General features: G+C 45.5%; 1 protein-coding gene across 7 annotated transcripts in view; it reads right to left on the reverse strand.

Annotated features, from left to right (window-relative positions):
• Positions 1 to 20127, reverse strand: part of PPFIBP2 (PPFIB scaffold protein 2) — a 1154531-nt gene that overhangs the window by 793540 nt on the left and 340864 nt on the right. The window lies entirely within an intron of this gene.

The raw sequence follows: 20127 nt of genomic DNA on the forward strand, positions 1-20127 counted from the left end.
TTAAGCAAAAGCATAGAAAAATTAAAACAGCAGGATGAGGATTTGCTCTTATGGTCAGAGTTACTGACTTTGGAACTGGGGAATCAGATAAGAGTCTGGCGTTAGTTCAATATCCTGTGATTCCGGACAAATCGCTTAATCTCCCTGTGCCTAAAATTGAATGTGACCTTGTTAAGAAACTGGTGTTAACTGGTGTTAATGTAAAATAACTTTGAGTCAACTTTGCACTACATAAGAGTGGAGTAGTTTGGCTTAGAGTGGAGTAGTGTGGCATAGAGTAGAATAGAGGAGAGTAGAGTGGAACAGAGTAGAGTAGCATAGAGGGGAGTGTTGTGGTGTGGAGGGGAGGAGCGTGGCATGTCAGAGGGGAGCAGAGTGGCCTAGAATGGAGTGTCGTATAGTAGCATAGAGTGGTGTAGAGGGTAATAGAGTGGAGAGGAGCAATCAGTCAAAGAGTGGAGGGGCATAGAATGTCAGAGTGGAGAGGCGTGGAGGGGCATTTAATGGAGGGGCGTATCGTGTTGTTGAATGGAGGAGTGAAGAGTGTCCTAGAGTGGAGGGGTGTAGATTGTCAGAGTGGAAGTGTGTAGAGTGTCATAGAAAGGTGGGGCAAAGAGTGGCATGGAGGGGCATAGAATTAAGTTGCATAAAGTGGTGTACAGTGTTGTACAGTGGTGTGACATAGTGTGTTATGGAGTGGCATAGTGTGTTGTGGAGTGGCATAGAGTGTGCTGAGTGTCGTTGATTGGCAAAGAGTGTTGTGGAGTGGAGTGACAGTGTTGTAGAGTGGAGTGGCATAGAGTGGAGTGGCATAGAGTGTTGTGGAGTGGCATAGAGTGTTGTAGAGCGGAGTATCGTACAGTGGCATAGTGTTGCAGAGGGGCATAGTGTCAGAGTGGCATAGTGTTGTAGAGTAGAATAGTGTTGTAGACTGACACAGTGAAAGAGTGAAATGTTGTACAGTAGAGTGTCATGGAGTTGAGTGCTGAAAAGTGTCAAAAAGAAATAGAGTGGAGTGTTGTAGAGTGGAGTGCCGTGGAGTGTCAGAGTAGACTGATGTAGAGTAGGATGAAGTAGAGCAGAATGGAGTATAGTGTCGTAAAATGAAGTGGCATAGAGTGAAGTGGTACTCACTTTGTAGCATTTCAACGATTCTACGCCTAATCAATCGTCATTTATTTTATTTTCTCATTTCTAGTCAATTACTTTGAATATTTATGTCTATAGTTCCTCGCTCTGTTAACCACAAAACATACAGCTAATCAGCTTTAAAGTTATTCTGCTCTAGACATGTATTACCTCTTTGAGCCCAACATGTGCCCCAGATCTGTCCTTGGGAGGTTTAGGGAAATCTCACCAAGTGTGACCGACAAAAACGAAATGTACCAGTATGAACATGCACGTAATCCTGCAGTAGCTCCTTTTTTACCCTTCCCACTCAAATTTGTTCAAACTAGAAGAGGTTTCAGATCAAAACTTTGTGTAACTTTCCATTTTAGCAATTGATCGTAAGAAAAAACAGTTTATGGGAAGTTGAAATTGTACAGGACCACTGTTTGATTTCACTGTTTTTCTTCATATTGCTAGATTACAAAAGCCTTTGGAAAAGGTTTGTATTTAATGAAATGTGCAGCAATCTTCATTGTTTGACCAAGCCAGAATGATGGAGTTACCAAACTATATAACGTTTTAATTATCCACATGTGGTGTGTTTCACCAGAAGGGTGAACTTGTGGTACAATAGGAGAATTCCAGTTAATAATGAATTTTAGGAATTGAAAAATGTTTTTTGCACAAGACAGATCTTCTCATAATGTGTTATCAAATGTGTTGGGTTGAAATAGATGTGCCTTTGTTTCATACATGTGCATTTCACCAGTGGCCTGCATGCAGTCACTTCTCAAAAGCTACAACCCAATCTATCACACAATAACCGAGCACTGAGTAATCCTAAACCTAGTAAATTTGGGAGACAACGTCACAGACAAAGCAAGAATAAGTAAGGGTGATTAAAATAGGGGTACAATTTAGTCTGTTTTGCAACATTAAATGGTATTTGGCATTTTTTGATTAATCAGATTCTCATTACTACTAACAATGAAAACACCTACTGTGTCATCGCTCACAATGCTCCTACCTCTTTGATGCATCTTCACTTCCGCCTGAATTTACTGCTCCCTAACCACGGACCCTTTCTACCCCTAATGATATTGTCATCGATTTTGCTAAAAAAGAGTCACTCTATACCTTTAGAATCGCAACAAACTGTCTGTGCACATTAGGCCTTCTCGACCCTCTTAGCATCTCATGTCTCATTCCATTAGCACTTCCCAGATAGGCTTAATGGCACCCTCAAAAGCATCCTATGAATTACTCCCCCTTTTGCCCCTTTACTCATTCAGCCTCCCAAAACAATCATGGATGGATGGAAAACATTTACATAGTGTAGACTATATTTGCATCTCATCCTAAGCCCCCATCCCTCTACTCTGATCCAACATTTGTGTCGATCTATGTAAATGAACACATTTCTGTACACCTTATCTCGAAATGACGTGTCCTAAACATACTCAAAACATCCTCAAAACTGAGTCCATCGCACAAAATTCATGAGTTTTCTGGCCTTCATCTATACGCACCACCTCCAGTCACTCCGACTTCTGACTATAAGTCAATCCTCACTCCTGGTCGTCAACTTTGCAACAACTGTGACCTCTAAGATCCTTGTGAGAAATGCCTGCCTTGCCACAATTTGTCCTCCCCCTTTCATACTCACCACCCATGCTCTCTGTCCCAGGATCTATGGTTGGGAGAGGATATGGTTCCATTACTGCATGAAGCCATTCCTCGAGGCATCAAACGATCACCCAAAATCGTATAGACAAAAAAGGAGGTGGTCTAGCTGTTGTGTTCAGGCAAACATTACATATCACTAAAGTTGATGACATCTCCATAAAGAATTGTGAGGGTCTTTTAACAAGTTGCAATACTACACCATCTTCATCCTGTAACTTCCTGCTCCTTTACAGACCTTCACCTAGCAAGGCGACATTCCCGGACACACTTCTAGACACAGTTTCAAACCTGATAACAATACACTCCAACTTATGCATTCTGGGTGACCTCAACATTTGGTTTGACAAACCCAATATGACCCATCCAAAAACAATAATCACTAACCTAGAGGCACTGAACCTGCATCAGATTGTCCACAAACCCACACACATCGCTGGACATATCCTAGATGTCATTTTTGCTAATACTGAACTAGTTACCTTTCAAACTATAACTCCAGTCACATGGTCAGACACCACTTGCTTGCTTTCCAACATAAAACAACACTAAGGGACTCACCTAAAACTAGCTTGCATCCATCCATCTATCGGCCGTGGAACAAACTCAATTTGGAACATTTGGAATCACAACTAACATCAAGTACAAATCTGGAAACAATAACTTCGGTTCAAAATCTATATGTGTGGCTACAGGAATCTTTTGACATCCTGATACCACTCAAAACCACACAACAGCACAAAAGGAAAAAGGCTCCTTGGAGAAACTTAGAAATAAAAGACATAAAACAACAAATTAGAAAGCTGCACCGTACCTGGCTCAAAACAAACGCCAAACAAGACAAACTTCACCTACAAAAAATTAACAGATTATACAAGTCAGCTCTCAAAAAAGCTAAAAAAAAAAGGTACTATTCAGACAGAATTCAAAATGCCAAATGTGGAAATAAAGAATTCTATAAAATACTCAATGAATTTCGCAAACCAAATTGCCTAGAAAGAACTCATCCTGTTACTCAAGATGTCACAGACAAACTGGCAAATCATTATACAGACAAAGCAGACACATTGGACTCGTACTTAAAACAGAAACAAAGCACCAGCACTAACCCCTGTACAAAACAACAGTCCAGGAATACACTAACCCAGCCTCTCCGTTCCTTCCAACACATCTCACACGATTAATTTATGGACCTGGTCAAAGCAAGCAGGCCTGCCGGCAGCCCTTCTGACCCCTGTCCACCACAAACTTTCAAGATAATTTCTTTAATAACCTCTGCTGCCACTCCAGTAGACAAATCAACGATTCCTTAACTACCGGAATATTTCCAGAAGAACTCAAAAAAATCACACATCCGCCCTTTACTGAAGAAAACAAACTTGGACCCGCTGAACCCTGACAATTATAGACCCATTACAAATGGACCTTCCTGGGCAAACTGATAGAAAGAGCAGCGTTCACCCAGATGTCACAATTCATTGAAGAGAATGACACACTCTCAGACTTCCAAACAGGATTCCGTCCGGGAAGAGGCACTGAATCTGCCCTCCTTGCCATGTTGGATGACCTGAAGAATACAGTTGACCGCAGTGGTGTTGCTGCGCTACTCCTCTTGGACCTCTCGGCTGCCTTTGACACAGTTGACCATGACACTCTGAAACAAAGACTCTATGAAGCCGGCATAGAGGGAACTGCTCTAGACTGGATCGCGTCCTACCTTCAAAACAGAACTAATGTCATCCATACCCCACCTTTCTCATCCAACCCATACTCCACAAAAGCAGGGGTCCCTCAAGGTTCTATCATCTCGCCCATGCTTTTCAACATCTACATGAAGTCATTACCGGTACTTATCAATATATTTCACCTCCCGTGCTATTACTTTGCAGATGACACGCAAATACTCCTTCAACTGGAATGCCCCAAATACATTGAAAAATCCCCACTTTTAAGATGTCTCAGAGCGGTGGATCAGTGGATGACTTGGAGCTATCTCAAATTGAATTCTTCAAAAACTGAAATACTCAGGTGTGGCGATTGGAAACATTGCGACCCGCTTGCTGCCTGGCCTGATGAACTGGGATCACCGCCTAAAGTATCGAAGGAAGTAAGAAACCTCGGAATGACCATGAACTCCAAGCTGTCAATGAATGCCCAAGTGGACAAACTAGCAAGATCAAGCTTTGTCACTATAAAAACGCAGCAACAAATTTTCCCTCATTTGGGATTTCCACACAAGGTCCAAGCTACCATCTCCCTTGTTCTGTCCAAACTCGATTACCCCAATAGCCTCTACCATGGATCACCTTTAACGACCATGAAAAGACTACAACGGATTCACAACTCGTCTGCAAGTCTACTCTTGCATATCAAATCGCAAGACCACATCTCACCTGCCTTGAAAGCCCTGCATTGATTACCGATTGCCAGAAGATCCACGTTCAAGCTACTTTGTATCACCCACAAAGCAATACAGGGAATGGGACCGCTCTTCATCAGGAATAAAATCACCAAACACATTCAACAAAGGAACCTACGCTCTAAAGGGGCATCTCGCCTCAAAATCCGAAGATACAAGAAAAAACATGGGTGGCACATCCTTCTCTGTTCTAGCAGCCAAACTATGGAACTCTTTACCCCCAACATAAGATCCACCGACAACCACCTTATCTTCAGACAACTACTCAAGAATTGGCTCTTCCCCACATAAGCACTATACGCGAACAGAAATTTACAGCATATTCCACTGTATATAAGCATTTATTTTCACTATAGATATGTACCTGTATTGCTTTGTATTAACACATAGAATAGTTATGTTTTTGTAAATAAATAAATAAAAATCATCTTTGGTCTACATGTACTTACTTCCATTGTGCATCTATGTACCTTCCATGAACTTGGATCTGTGTGTCTGTTACCTTTCACCTGAAAAAGCATATCCAATGCACTACCCTATTTCTCATCCTGTACCTCTATCAATATCTTTAATCTAAATATACTTACCTCCGTTATGCATCTATATACTTTCAGTGTACATATGGATCTATATATGTATCACTTTCTTCTAATTTAGCATTTCAAATGCACTACCCTATTTCTCAGCCTATACTTCTCTCAATATATCCTGTGACCCAACCTTCTAACTCATCTCAAACTTCTTTCTACTACTCTTTCCAATGCACTACCCTATCTCTCATCCTTTACATCTATCAATATATCCTCTACATCCACTGTCTCATTTATCCCAAACCCCATACCACTACTAAGATCCCCAAAATAACCCTTTCTAGACTATCTCCTACTCTACCCCTCCTTGCATCATTTGACTCCTTTTTACTATACCGAACCCCCTAAACAAACCTTTATAAACTCTCCCCTCTAACACTTCCCCTCAAAAACCCCGTTTTACTCATCCAAAAGCCTCCTCCTACTGCTAATACCTCCCCAAAAAAAATCTCACTCTTCTGTCCCTCCACTAGCCTTTTCAATCAAAATAACAGACTAACATGTTCACTTCTCAATTTCCATATTCCACTATACTAATTCACCACTAATCCTTTATGGGTTCCAGAGTAGCGTGCTACTCGCCAATGAAGCGTTTCCACACCCCATCAGGGTTACCAGCGCTATATAAATGCAAACCTTTTTCCCTTTCCTACCCATCCCCAACCCTTCTATACCCAATCAACTGACTAACATTTTCACCACTCAAATTACTTTCATGTTAAGCCATACCAATTCAAAAGTAATCCTTATGGGTTCCAGAGTAGCATGCTACTCGCCAATAAAGCGCTTCAAAACCCCATCAAGGGGTAGCAAGCGCTATATAAATACAAACCTCTTTCCCTCTTCTATCCCGCAACCTACCCTTCTCTATCCAAATAACTGAATAACATTTCCACAACTCAAATTTTTTCATACTTCACTATACTAATTTTCAACACTAATCCTTTATGGGTTCCGGAGTAGCGTCCTACTCGCCAGAAAAGCGCTTCAACACCCATCAGGGGTAACAGGTGCTACATGAATGCAACCTTTCTTCCCTTTTATCCGTCTACTACCCTTGTCACTCCAAATAACTGACTAATATCCACCACTCAAATTACTTTCATATATTACCATACTAATTCAGCACTAATCCTTTAGGGTTTCCGGAGTAGCGTGCTTCAACACCCCATCAGGGGTAACAAGCGCTATATAAATACAAACCTTTTTTTCCCTCTTCTATCCTTCTGCTATCCTTCCGAATCCAAATAACTGACTAAGCTATCCACCACTTAAAATGTACGTGCATGTTTCACTATACTAATTCAACACTTATCCTCTATGGGTCCCTGAGTAGCATGCTACTCGCCGAAAAAGCGCTTTGACGCCTCGTCAGGGGTAGTAAGCGCTATTTAAATGCAATTACAATACAATACAATGGCCTCCTCTGACATCCAACTCCCTTGTTTGACGCCTACATACGCGATTTAATTTGGTGAAGTCAGCAAACAGTTTAAGACAGGGGATTTAGACCCATGCTTGTTGCTGCCTATGCAAATGTCCAAATTAACGCTGTAAATGACATAGTATATTGTCTCTTTTTGTATTCTTCCTCATTTTATATTGTTCTATATTGTATCATATTGTTTTGTATTTTATTTGTATTTGTGAAAAATCTTTTTTCGCAATATATGTTTTATTTAGCCAATGCTTGTCTATTTTTGATGATTTTAAATGTGAATGAACTCATATGAGTATTCTATATGGATATATTTTCGATTAAAGAAAATTGATATTTTTACGAGAGTGTGGTTGGTCGATAAGTGCCTCAATTATCAATTGTCTGTGTAAACTATATGGTCCACAGTTGGATATGTATGTATGAATGAGAAATGGTCAGTGCATGATTCATCCAAAGGGAAAACTCTTCTTAACTTAACATACATGCACCAATGACGCTGGAGCTATAAAATTTGTTAACGCCGAATGGAAAATGGTGCTTAAACATAAACAAATATAATTTATGCCCCTTCTAGCGCTCAATAAGAAATTAAGCAGAACATTTGGAAAAAGGTTAGTGGTTGTCAGTATCAGCCTTAAGTTATAGTCAACTGACCAGCATTACAGCCATTTGTAGCACTGCACAGATCACAGACATAGCGTCTAATGCTAATTCGAAAACCAGGAATATATAATGGAACATTAAATAGTACAGAGACAAAATTGTTTATTTTTCAAAGGCAAAAAGCAACAGATTTTACTGAAACGGTTTCCTACTGAAAACAACTAAACAGTCTCACAATGCTAAAGTACTAACATTCGACAGCATGGGGAACATTTGCATAATTACCTCTTACTAGTCATGTGAACTGTACTTGTGCTTAGGCTTTATATAGTCACTTCACATGATGGCAGCGCAATGAGCTACCATTTTAGTGGCGCTAATTATACCCCTGCATTTAGCATGACAGAGGCAAGCCTTCTGGCAAAAACAATGGAGTACTGAATAAATCTCTTCTGTGAGAATACGGGCATGTGCTAGAATTGTATTACTTCTCTCAAAATATTTAAAAATGTTTCGTCTTCCAGTAAGATGATCCCTGCATAATTTTTATGCTGGGTAAAGCTACAAAGTAGGTGCACTTTACTGAACAAAAATGAAGTCGCAATAACACTGGATTTTTGTTCAACTTTCAGCGCAACCACTGTAAAATTAAAATAATGCATAACACCAATACCGTTCTCACACACCTTTCGCGCATTCTAAAGCAACCAGACCTTTTGCTCACTTGGAAGAGGTAACGACCGTGCACATTTTTGGTGTATTGTCTGTAACAATAGCAATCAATTCACGCGTGATGCAACATAATTTCCATATATTGGGATAATGAGTTGCAAATGCAATTGTATCACCTGGAAACACGAGGTGGAGAACTTCAAAATAATTGCCGAAACTATACTGGGAGGAAAAAAGAAAAAAAAAAGATGGGTAGTGTAGTGGTCCATAGCTCCTCAAAAACGCATATTTCTCAACTCAGATCAGTAGCACTGGGGTAGGTCGGGGGAAGCCATTAAAGACATTGCCTCACTGACTTTAGCTCCCATCTACATCTCGCATCTCGCCCGTGTCTTCTGCCACCCAACCACCACCCTCAGCACACCATGGCCTTCTACACCCATTCCATATATCTGGGGAGCGGTCACACTCCCTAACTACCAACAGAGAAATTGTTGCCTCTTCAACATAATAAACAAATATATGGTTTCTTGCATTCCTTCTAGTCCACTGTGGGCAGAACTCTATTTGACTCTTGGAATATAAAATCAATTCCTGGAATACTGGCACTCTTCCACATCACCCTGTCAGCATCCCCTCCAGACGCCATGCTCTGAACCTGAGCACAGAGAGCCAGCGCACTTGTGACAGCAGATCTGTGAGGCGCTCAGCCTGCTCTACCCTGTCAGCCAGGGGGCTGCTGAGATGTCTGTCTGACTGAGGAGACTGTGGGTAGTAGACCAGTAGAACTACCTACGATTATCCTCCTTCCTCTGGACCACCACAATCTGCTCCACTAACAGACTAGAAAATGGTTGCATTCAAGCCCTGAATATGGGGAAAAGAGTCGCTTGCGCTGCCCAGTACTGCAAAACAACCAGAGAGGTGTGCATTGAGCATGGCTGTTCTAAAGGCCTCCCAGAAGACCAATCAGAAAGGACTAGTAAGAGGGACCCTTTTGGATTCCTTCCATCAGGACAGACGACCCTGTTCCCTAAATAAACTGCTGTTTAGCAATGCTAATTGAGTGCTCTCAGATAGTGAGAAATGAGGACTGGTCTGTAACCACACTGCTCAGGTCCAATCAGTTCAGCGAAATGATAAAAACTGCTGAAAGAAAATGGGTTTTTCAGAACTTGTGATTGGCTATCCATAACCAATAAAAACTGGCCTCTGTAGTTCGATCATTCCAATTGGATGGGCAGTTAAGTGCTGAATTCATCCTTGAACGGGATGGCCAGCAAAGTCAGAGCAGTTAACAGCCTACAGTGAGATACAGCAGTGTATTTTTCAGTCTGAACAAGAAGCAAACCACAGACCTTGCGAATGTGCTCTGTGTTCCTCTTACTCCAGTAAATGAAACCTCCAAATGCCTGACCTTTGCCTCTGGCAATGGCTATAAGCATCATTGGAGCGTGTTTGTTATGAACTCTTCTGTATATCCTGTTGTTTATATTTTGTACTCTATAGATTATCAATGACTAGATCTTTTTTTTAATCTCCCAAGGATTATCCGTTTGAGTATCCGTTTGAGCGATTTCACTTTCAGCACAAGTCTTCAAGATGGTAATTCATAGGACATACAAAAGTTTAGTGTCCTGCCTGGCATAGTTCTTTTCCACAATAGCCACAAACACGGCATTAACCGATCAACTAACTTCTTTACATTGGTACCTACATTTGTTTATTTTCACAGAGCTCAAACATAGCTTCCCTGGTTTGTGAAAGTAATTTGGCACCCTCATTAAGAGTGGTTTCCAATTTTGGTTTGGAAAATTTGGTGAGCTGCACTGATCATAAAATTCTAAGGTAGAGGTACATTTTTTCTCCAACCTAAAATTTCGAGTCTTCGCAAAATACAATGCCAATAAATCTGATCGGCTCATAGCATATCTGATAATGACAAAAATGCATGTAGAAGTTACCTATCACAGACAGCAGTAGGAAGAGCGAGGAAGGACTACAGCGTTCATTTCAATTGGGAATATGAGGGGATTCATTATTTGTACAATTCAGCATTTTAATGCATCATTATACTGAGCATTTATATGAGATCGCTAAGAGCCAGCAGCAAGATCATACAAAAATGCCCTAGTCCAGCAATCCTTACATTTGTTACCAGATTTCTTTCATTTCTGGTTCTACATAAAATGTAAAATCACAGATGGATTGAAAGCAATGGAAAACACGGTTAGCCAACCAACACAGTGCAACCTACATCCTCTAATGTAATTTCTCACGGGCCTCACTACAAAACAAAGCAACCTTAGATCTCTTTCTCCTTAGTCCCCTCCAAGGGTCCTTTGTGAAAGTATTAGGCTAAACATTTTGTATTAAGAGAATCTCTTGGTTTCCTAGTATGTCCTACGAGGTCTATGTTTTCAATTGAGTACACTGTCCTTCTCTTCAACCCTTACAAAGTACTGCACATACGATATCTGCTCTGAAGAACAGTATTTGCCCATGCAATAAACGACTAAGACATCCAGAATGAAATGCAAAATCTTTGGAGAGGACCAGCTGTCAGTTTGTTGTCAAAATTGCCTACATTTGGACACGATGGGCCTCATTGATCAAGAAGGCTTTATTTGAATGAAATTCCAAAAGCCGTGTTTGTGGTGCAGAGATTGCCAACACTAGGAGGGAGTGAAACGTGTGGTGTCTGAACAGAAAGTAGGCTTTATAGAAAGGGAATTTTAGGAAGAGAATCCAAACTTGTTACAGGACACCGGAGATCTATTTTTACTGAACATATATAACGACAGACGAGAAAAGTGGAGTAGGTCTATATAAACATGTGAAAAAGGGACTAAGAAAACGTAAAAGTAAGTCTACAAAATATTCAAAATATAAAGAATAAACAGAATATAGGGAATATAAGAGCTGCTGATTACATATTCATCTTTCACTTACTTATCATTCTCTTAAGGCACAGAAAAGTTTAGTCAGAAGAGGAGGATATAATACACACAAAATCAAGTGTATTTGGAAAGTCTAAAAAACAGAAACAGTAAGGTAAATTATGTTCTCACTCAGTTTCTAATAGACATAGTGAAATTATTAGGATCACTGCTGCTTCGTTAATTACAATTGGTGGGGTAGGAATAAATAATTTGTTTCATGAACACAAGAGAATATCCCTTAGGTACAAGAGCATATAGAAAACATGTTAAGAGATGTTTGATACTAGGGGGGCGTGGCTTGGAGCTGATGGAGTGAGCAGCACTGATTGCGAGCTCCCGTCGGCCGGCCACCATTGACAGACATCCTGACACCCTACACGGGGCATGAAGCCCCACAGCGCATCCCTGTAGTGGAGAGAGGGGCAGGGATGCCCCAGAGGTGAAGCGAGCCTCCCTTGCGGCCCCGGACCATGGAAAAATCGGATGCTGTGAGCACGGCGTAGCGCTCAGCCAAGATGGCGGCAACAAGTGGGTGCTGAAAGTCTCGGAACGAGTGGCACCTCCTGAGAGGTTCTACAGGATCGGAGGGCTGACATGTCCCGCCTTCTACCTCCCACACGGAGTGGAACGTCGGATTGAGGGGCCCCCTGGTATCCCGAGTGGAGGGGACGGATGCGCCGCGTGCGGCAGAACGCAAAGATAAAATGGCAGCGTGCCTGGATGACAGCAGCCGCTGCGCCTGAGACCGGGCAGCTGGTGTGGTGCCGCTTGGGGCCTGGAGTGGTCCCCTCTCCCCGCCCCATGCGGGACAACGTGCTGGGCTCGGAGGCCCTTGAACTAAGTCTTGCGGTGGGGGACGGAGCAATCTGAGGCCCTGGTGCCTCTTCCGACAGACCGAGAAGCAGCGGCAGTGCCTGGAGGCCCCCCAGGGAGACCATATGGCGTGAAAATAAACACGCAGGCGGCAGCAAGGTGACGGTGCGCGTTGGACACGGGAGGGAATTGTGGCAGATACCGGGTTGCTGGCGCGTGCCTCCTGAGGGTGAAGAGGGTCCTGGATTGCCTCCCCCTGTGTGAGTACTGGGTGCAGGGCCCTGGGGCTCCTTGTGGCGCTTCTAGAGGACGAGGCAGTGAGAGGTTTGAGTCATCGACGGGCCCCGCATGCCACACCAGCTGGGAGGGGCACGTGCTCTGGGCAGAGACGCTTGAGGACTTCCAGGGGCTCTTATCCGGGCCCTGTTGAAAGTGAAGACTGCTGCACGGGTTGGAGCCTGTTCGTGGCGGCGATCAACGGAGGCAGCGACCAACGGGGGCAGGGACTGATGCCCTTTGCCTGGCCCTGAAGATTTAGATGCGTGCCCACGGCGGGTCCCACCAGTGCAAGGCTGCTGCGTGAGTGACTGGGGCAGCAGATCGGGGCCAGCGAAGAAATGGCCTGCGCATATCTTACGCTTTGGGGAGACCTGGGAGCCCCCAGGGAGAGTGCAACATCCTGAGAGAAAGAACCTGTGGCTGCCCAGGTGGCTGGCGAGACACCAGGGTCTCCTGAGGGGTGTCTGCTGGAACAGACGAGCATACGACCAGCGGGGGTGGCCTGCAGCGTCTCATGATTACGCGCAACACCAGGAGCATAACAGGGCGGGAAGACGCCATGGGGAACCCCCTCAAAAAGAAGGACAGGGAAGAGCCCGCAAAGGGTAGGCCTTCGGACGAGACCGAGTGGGCCTCAACGCAGAAGGACCACCCTGTAGACCCCACACTGCAGGATATATTGCAGGCTATTACCACATCCAGTGAACGCCTGGAAGGTAAAATTGACTCTTTGAGCCTGGACATGGGGTTGCTCCGAGAAGATCACAGAAAGCTGACAGACCGGGTCAAAGCAAATGAGCGGGAGCTAGCTGAAACAATACCGGCACTCACAGACATGAAGCACCGAATGACTATAATGGAAACCAAAGTGCGGGTGCTGGAGGGCAGGGCTGAAGACGCTGAAAACCGGTCATGCAGAAGCAACCTGATAATCGTGGGCCTTCCAGAGAAAATTGAAGGCCGCAGCATGACGGACCACCTCGAAAAATGGCTCAGAGAAGAAGTGGCACCGGACGGCTTATCGAATTTCTTCGCCCTGGAAAGGGCGCACCGTGTCCCCGCAAAGCCGCCCATGCCGGGACAACCACCACAGGTAGTGATAGCAAAACTCCTTCACTACAAGGACAGAGATCATATCCTAACCCAGACACGCCTCAGAGGAGACATACAAGTGCATAATTCCACGGTGCGCATATTCTTGGACTTTTCACGAGAAGTACAGCTGTAGAGGGGATCCTATCGGGATGTGAAACAGAGGCTGCGTCAACTGAACTACAAATACGTGACGCAGTACCCAGCCACACTGCGAGTTACCACGGCCGGCGACACGGAGTTCTTCAGAACCCCTCAGGAGGCGTCTGACTGGTTTGACTGACATGGAGGGACAGAGCAGCCACGGGACCCGACAAAGGGAAGGCGACGAGGAACCCGCTCCAGGAACCGGAGGACTGGGACAGAGACTCTGGCACCTTCGCAGGAGGAGGCACAGCTTGAGCGACAGAGTGCGATGCAAGTGGTGGCCCTGATCAGCGGTGGGGCGAGGAACCAGGACCTTCCTGAGGGCGGAGAGGCTGCGGTGGACACCGGCTTCAATATTGGGTCCAGCGACTCTGAGGCGCAGAGTGTGAGACCTCCAAATGTCACCCCATGGACGGCGGATGACATTATCTAGTGGAGAGAAGCAGTGGACTGAGAAGCGCATAACTGGACTGCTGTGGAGCGCTCCTACCTCTACCTTAAGGTACAGGGGTAAATGAGGGGAGAACGCTGTGGGGAAGGCCTCCGAGGTTACGGAGGGGGATGGTGGCCGCAGAGACTGGGAGAGCATCGACGAGTGGCCATCCCTGGGACTGACTGACTGAACTGCAAGTAGTCACTTGTAGACATTTGACACTAGATTGGATGTTTTTTTTTATCCTGCTTACCCTGGGGAGTGGAAGTTGGGGAACATGTTTACTGTTGAAGTGGGGTGAAACCTTGAGTTGCAGTGTGCAAGGCACCACACGGGTTCGAATGTGGCGGGGGGGGGGGGTGCAGAGGGTGCCTCCCAGCCAGGGACACGATCAGACCTCAGTAACACCTGATAATGGCTGACAAACAACACTACAAATGTATGACCTGGAATGTTAGGGGCAAGCATACCATGTCAAAATGTCACAAGGTCCTCTCTTACATTAGGAGAAAGGGAGCCCATATAGCTCTCCTGCAAGAGACGCACCTAACACAGAAGGAAGGGCAGGCATTACACAGGTGGTGGAGAGGGCAGCTCTTTTACACCACCTATTCGGCCTATGCCCGAGGGACATTAATATGGGTTCAAGCGGGAGTTCAGTTCCAACTACTAAGCTCAGTGGTAGACCCGGAGGGTCGATTTGTGGCCATAAAGGGGCGACTAGAGGGTCGAGAGTAATATGATTAGTGTCTACGCCCCTAATGTAGAACAACCTGTCTTCTTTGCAACATTGAGCCACAGACTAGCACAATGTTTTGCGGGTACTGTTGTAGTGAGGGGCGACTTTAATAGCGTAGATGACATAGTCTTGGACAGGTCCCACCCCCTGCTGCAAAACTCCCAGGCGGCGCGCGCCTCTCATGCGTTCAATACATGGCAGGAGACCTGGGGACTAATAGATGCCTGGCGAACCCTAAACCCACAGGGAAGGGATTAGTCCTACTTCTCAGCGGTCCATGAGGTACACGCACGGCTAGATGCTTTCCTATGCTCAGTAGATGCTCAGCGTCATGTCACTGCTGCGGAATACCTTCCGCGCACCATCTCGGACCATAATCCCCTGGTCATGTCCCTAAAATGGGCACATCCACCAACGGCGATTCCTATGTGGCGACTTCGTCCGGACATTCTGGAAGACCAGGTCTTTAGAGAGGAGATTAGAGGCGAAATAGCGCACTATTTCCGAGCCAATACGGGAACGACTGCATCGCAGAACATAGAGTGGGATGCTTTCAAGGTGGTTTTGAAGGGCCAATGTATTATGCGCGCCACGGGCGTCAGACGTGTCATCATGGTAGAGGCAGAGACGGATCTCAGAGAGGTGGAACTCAGAAGGCCAGGGCACCCAGAGTTTCAACTGGCACTCTTAGATGCCAAGGAGGAAGTGGCGAAGCAAACAGAGAGGCTTAGAAGCTTCGACTATAAGAAATATTTGGAACGTACACATGCTGAGAGGGACATGTCAGGATCGCTCCTGGCATGGCTGACGAGCCCAGTGAGTAGGGGTTCCCCCCTAGTGGAAATAGAGGATGAGTGGGGGGTCAGACATTTTCCGCACGAAAAGATCACTGAGGTCTTCGCACGCTACTTTGTTAAACTTTATACGAGGACGTGCGCAAGCGAACCTGCCGATGTCAGAGACTACCTGGTTGACCTACCGCTGACGATCTTGTGCCTGGAAGTGGCAGAACTGCTGGGGGTTGATATCACGCAGAGGAAGATACGAGATGCCATTAAGGGCATGGCACGAAACAAGACCCCGGGCACAGATGGCCTACCAGCTGAATTCTACGTAACATATGTAGACGAGCTGACCCCCCGTCTGGTCACAATGTACCAAGGGGCCTGAGAGCTTGGAGAGCTGCCTGAAAGTGCCGGAGAGGCCCTTATTGTCCCCATACCCAAGCCAGGGAAGGAAACCCATGACTATACGACTTACAGACCACTGTCCATGTTGAACATGGACTCCGAAGGGTACGACAAGCGAGATGTGGCAGTGTTCACAGTGGATATAGAGAAGGCATTTGACAGCCTGGAGTGGAAGTATTTATATGAAGTCCTGGCCAAGATGGGTCTGGGGGAGGGATTCCTGACATGGATACGGCTTCTATACACATCCCCTACGGCCTGCGTGCACACTGGGAGGATTATCTCGCCTCGACAGAGGGTGGAGAGAGGCACGAGGCAGGGATGTCCCCTCTCCCCGCTCCTGTTGGCTATGGAACCGCTGGCATGCAGGGCCAGGGGCGGCCAGGACTACAGGGGCCTGGAGACGGTAATGGGGCCGCATTTTATAGCGTTGTACGCAGATGACCTCTTGATATTTTTACGTAACACGGCAGGCGAATTACATGGAGCACGCAACATGCTGGCCCGCTTTGGCACTGTGTCTGGCCTTCAGGTCAATTGGCAAAAATCCAGCTTATACCCTCTGGCACCTGATACCCCGCCACCACTTACTCTGGAACACTTAAGGTGGGAACCTAACTGCCTACAGTACCTTGGAGTTAAAATATACCACGGAGCGGTGGACTTATTGGAAGGCAATGTGGGTAGGGCAGTGCAGTGGCGTCACTAGGGTTGGTGTCACCCGGTGCGGATAACTCATGGTGTCACCCACTTACGACTTATCCCATGAATCCATGATGGACCTCCTCGAGGAGATGTATTCATCTGTGCGGCACCCACGGCGAGGGTCCTTCTTCTTCTGGGTCCTTTCCAAGCCCACTCCTCTACACCGGAGTCTAAAGCACTGCACAGGTGTTACCCATCCTTTCATAACTTCTCCCCTTGCTCCTGGCCAACATAGAAAAGTCTTAACCACGCGCGGGAAAATGTGGAGTGTGGCTTTGACGCATTCCTTCGAGGCAGAGACACCTGCCCCATTCCAATGTAGCTCTGCACCCATCAACGGTTACAACAATGCCAATTGTCTTACCAGGCACAGTGTCATTGCTATTCATTCTGCTCAAGACATCACTCAACAACTTTCTTGAACACGGAAGCCGAAAGGGCAAAAATGTTGCCAAATAAATAATACAGGGCACAAGTAAATTGTTTGAAAGCCTGTAACTCTATTAACCAATTGGTTTCCATCACCAAAGAACGTTACGTGATAAAAACAAATGCTACTTTTTTATTTATATTCCGAAGTGCAGAGCCAGTGTTCACCTTTCCGACTCTTCCTTTTCAGTGCATTATTTCTCACGCACTGAGCAGCAGTGCCACTCGTTTTGACACAGGGGTGCAGGTGTATGTGAGGCCACTGCGAATGGCTACTTTTGTTGATTACGCACCTATTAGGCTTTTAGCGTGGACAAACATTTTATATGTTGCACCTGAGTCACTTCACGCCATGAGGCGCGCAGGAAGAAAATAGGAAGAAAATATTAAACCAGCTGGTGCCTAATGAGTCCTATTGACAACCGCCTTGATGCTGTTCCGAAAAGCACTAGGGACATCAAGAAGGACCCCGGATGGTGACCGTCAGCAAGTTAAAGCAACGTGTTCGCCTCAGGCTGGAAAGTAGCTCATAGAGTCTTCTTGCAGAGAAGAGCAGCAGCCATGGTAAAAGGGGGAAGTAGAAAGCAGCAGATTAGAGCTTGTGCGAAGAGGAGCACAAAGAAGGGTGCAAAGGGGCCAAAACCCCTGGACGATTATTATAGGAGAGTTCCAGCTGGAATCTCGGGGGGCTCAACATTTGACTCCAGTGCTATTATAATGACAGCGACAGGACGTCAAAGAAAGGTGGTCGAGAGCCCTCCCCGATAAAGAGGGGCTTAGCATCAGTAATGAAATGGACTTGGATGCCCCCAAAGTAATGAAAAGGCTCCAATGTATCAAACAGTCACCAAGAATAGCGTCAGAAGTTGTGATACCTACGCCACTCACATACAGGCGTGATAGAACTTTCCTCAGGTTCATTAGTAGTGCCCTGTCAAGGGGGCGACAAACCCATTTAGTCGTCTACAAGGATGCCAGGCTCCAGGTCCCCACAACAGGCTCGACACGGTGAAATCACTGTAGAAATACGCACCAAGGATGCAGTGAGTGTTCTAATGGACCTAATTGAAACTATCCCAACCAGCCCCTTGACATCAAGAGACAGCTGTATTGAGCTGAGTGGAAACAGACCTATGCCGTGGTTGGAGGTGCAATAGCAAGGGGCTAGTCTGCTCAGTATAACACACACACATCTGACGTCCCATGACGATTTCCACGAGACCAGGCATGAAAAAAGCCAAGACTTGCACAAAAACCAAGATATCCTGCTGTCATCAATTAATGCCACACTTTTAGAAGCCACTAATGCCCTCACTTGGCAGTCACATAAGCTGAAGGTCCAAATGGACATTATGCAAACTATAGCACTGGCCATCGCTAGAACACTTGGAAAAAAAGAGCTACTCCAAAAGACTGCCACTGCAGAATCATAGTGGAGAAACTAGCAACGTTGCCTGAAGTTTTTACATCTATGATTAAGGACCTGAAAAATCTCCTTTAACCAGCTGTGCCGAAACAAGCATAGAAACAAGTATAGAAACAGAGGCAATATTGCAAATCATAAGGAGCTCGAAATCCAAATAAGGCCAGGGAGCCAGAGAGAGGAGGGGTCACTGACGGAAGCCCAAACATCAGATACCCATCACCAAAATGACTCAAAGGTGCAGACATCCTGGCCAAACAGAGCCAGCAGCAGTAACAATTTAATGATGGCTGGCCTGAATTCAGAAGGCAATATTATTAGCATTACAAATATATAATTAGCATTAAAAATAGCACAAGCAACATAAGCAAAAAAAAAAGCAAAGATAGAAGAATCATCCAGTATAAAACTCTTTCCGATATTTGACACAAGAAAGGCACCCCGAGGGTCACAAGAGATCCTGAATCCACGGCTGTAGAGGGGGAGGATCCAGCCCCAAGCCAAATGTCAGCACAAAAGGATTCTATGCCATCTCAAGAAGCAGCTGGTCTGGGCCCAGGGTAACTAAGAGGAGGGGGGAATAGATTGAGCCTGCCAGGCTATGCAGGAAGATCTAAACGATTCAAAAAGAAAGACCTCTGGGCTAGTAGTAATACATGGTGAGTTGCCACATAGTGGATAGGTTAGTGTCAGATTGATTGATACCCAGACGGAAAGCACAGCCCAAGAACTTCCAAAAAACAAAGGGCATACTTTCAAACACAGCGAAGGGAAGAATGGGGGTGCCACCAGAGGCATAGCTAGAACTTGTGGCGCCCGGGGCTATCCCTAAGATTGCCGCCCCTGGGGAGGGGGGGTTGCTGGGGAAAAAGGACGGCGAGCACTTGAAAGAGGTCCGAGAGACACGTAGTATCGCCGCTAATAGTTACCTCGATCATGCAAATTACATGCACATACATGACATGGTCCAAGGCTACACAGTTGAATACACCGGTGACTGGCAGTGACTGGCAGTACAAAAGAGAACACACAGACTGCATGATCTATCTGGGGACTCAGAAAAACCGCATGTGACATCCATCAGAGAGCTGCGTGAATAATTGCCTGGTAATCCCCTCAGCAAAATGCAAACATGCACATACATGACACTGTTCAGGGATCCATCATCTACAGCTGACATTAAATGACCATTCATCATGGTCCCCCCATTAAAGCAGTGCACTTTGTGATCTGCATTGTACATGTTCTTTGCAGCAGGCACATTAACCCTCTGTGCTACCTTTCCAGGAGTCAACACCTCCACTAGCCAAAATTCAGATCTCTCTCTAGGAAGAACATTAAGCACCAAAGTTATCATGACATTTTTATTGTTTCTGAAAATTGCTGGAGGCCAGGAAGGAGGCAGCAAGTTTTTTTA

Source organism: Triturus cristatus, chromosome 3_2 (genome assembly GCF_964204655.1).
Source record: "Triturus cristatus chromosome 3_2, aTriCri1.1, whole genome shotgun sequence".
NCBI classification, from domain to species: domain Eukaryota; kingdom Metazoa; phylum Chordata; class Amphibia; order Caudata; family Salamandridae; genus Triturus; species Triturus cristatus.